We start from the raw sequence: 2,500 nt of genomic DNA, 5'->3' as shown, positions 1-2,500 counted from the left end.
TGACCTGCTGCACCGATGATACCGCCATCTATGAGACGCCACGCCGACTACGACATCGCTAGGTCCCACAGTGCCCATTTTCCGACGCCACCCACAAACCCTGCATCATCTGCCCACCACAGGAGCCCCAACGCCTGTGCCTGCGTCGCACGAAGTCGTCGACCGACAATCGCTCCACCCGCACCCGCACGTGCCCCACCCCAACCGCCCAAATCGCAACTCCAGCGGATGAACGGCGGACTCTTCCCGCACTCGTAACGTGCAATCCGCCCCTATATCTTGCGTTTCATGAAGAGTTATATCGAATATGCCATATTCCCGCTGTCCCTATACATGCTGTAAGTAGCTCGCTTGCTACAGCAGCAGCAGCAGCAGCAGCACCACCTCCGCGCGCTTCCCTGGGGGCACTGAACCGCAGGATGCGAGACCCCACGCCCAGTGGCAAACAGGGCTCCTCTCAGAATATAGGCGGTCCCTACCCCTCACAACGATGACGGTGGGAGGGCCGTTTTACGAGACCATTTCCTGCGGTGCCAACGCTGTCGTAGAGCCGATACTCCATCTTTGGTACAAGGCAATCATTCCGCTGTAAATCAGTACGTCACTCGTAGTTCAGTCACCTCACAGCACTGCTCAGTAAACTATGCAGGCCCACATAGATAGATTATGATAGATTATATACGCAAATGCCCCTATACATGCTGAACGTCCGTACACACAAAATGAACCACACGTCAGCCACACACTCTATCACACACTACTCTCTGCCTGTAACAGACACAGATACAACTACTAAGCACCAGCATGGACCAACGTCCGGTGCATCCTATCCGCCACAGTACACCAACTACGCTATGATAACCAGACCGGGAGGTCCAATCATAAAACAGAATACCCCACTCGTCCGACAACCACAATTGCTCAGAGAAGCCACCAACACCCACACATGTCCTACACAGGGGTGCACCCATCACCACCACACTGCCTCGTCTTACAGCACAAACACACTGGCAGGAATGAAACACACAGGTCTGCCGCAACCACAGACACGGCTCGCCCCCTCTCACTGGCGAAAAGCGCATCCCGACGTGACATAACTCCTTTGACACACTGACGCTGCCTCGGGCATCCACGTCCTACGGTCGATATCAACGAACCTCCCCCCCCCCCCTCCCCCCCACAACACGCCATCCCATACCACATTGTGTACCGTACCCAAACCTAACGTGTACTGTACTACAACGCAATGTGTACCATAACACAACCCAGTTTGTACCTTAACCTAACCTATGTCACCTTAACCTAACCTATGTCACCTTAACCTAACCTATGTCACCTTAACCTAACCTATGTCACCTTAACCTAACCTATGTCACCTTAACCTAACCTATGTCACCTTAACCTAACCTATGTCACCTTAACCTAACCTATGTCACCTTAACCTAACCCATCTTGCACCTTAACCTAACCCATCTTGCACCTTAACCTAACCCATCTTGCACCTTAACCTAACCCATCTTGCACCTTAACCTAACCCATCTTGCACCTTAACCTAACCCATCTTGCACCTTAACCTAACCTATGTTGCACCTTAACCTAACCTGTGTTGCACCTTAACCTACCTCAATTTGCACCGCAATGTAACGCAATTTGCACCGCAATGTAACGCAATTTGCACCGCAATGTAACGCAATTTGCACCGCAATGTAACGCAATTTGCACCGCAATGTAACGCAATTTGCACCGCAATGTAACGCAATTTGCACCGCAATGTAACGCAATTTGCACCGCAATGTAACGCAATTTGCACCGCAATGTAACGCAATTTGCACCGCAATGTAACTCAATTTGCACCGCAATGTAACTCAATTTGCACCGCAATGTAACTCAATTTGCACCGCAATGTAACTCAATTTGCACCGCAATGTAACTCAATTTGCACCGCAATGTAACTCAATTTGCACCGCAATGTAATGCAATTTGCACCGCAATGTAATGCAATTTGCACCGCAATGTAATGCAATTTGTACCGCAATCTACCCCCACATTGTGCCTTAACCTAACCCACATTGTGCCTTAACCTAACCCACATTGTGCCTTAACCTAACCCACGTTGTGCCTTAACCTAACCCACGTTGTGCCTTAACCTAACCCACGTTGTGCCTTAACCTAACCCACGTTGTGCCTTAACCTAACCCACGTTGTGCCTTAACCTAACCCAAGTTGTGCCTTAACCTAACCCAAGTTGTGCCTTAACCTAACCCAAGTTGTGCCTTAACCTAACCCAAGTTGTGCCTTAACCTAACCCAAGTTGTGCCTTAACCTAACCCAAGTTGTGCCTTAACCTAACCCAAGTTGTGCCTTAACCTAACCCAAGTTGTGCCTTAACCTAACCCAAGTTGTGCCTTAACCTAACCCAAGTTGTGCCTTAACCTAACCCAAGTTGTGCCTTAACCTAACCCAAGTTGTGCCTTAACCTAACCCAAGTTGTGCCTTACCC

This window comes from Schistocerca cancellata, unplaced genomic scaffold (assembly GCF_023864275.1).
Source record: "Schistocerca cancellata isolate TAMUIC-IGC-003103 unplaced genomic scaffold, iqSchCanc2.1 HiC_scaffold_138, whole genome shotgun sequence".
Taxonomy (NCBI): Eukaryota; Metazoa; Arthropoda; class Insecta; order Orthoptera; family Acrididae; genus Schistocerca; species Schistocerca cancellata.
Note: the sequence above shows the minus strand (reverse complement) of the source record.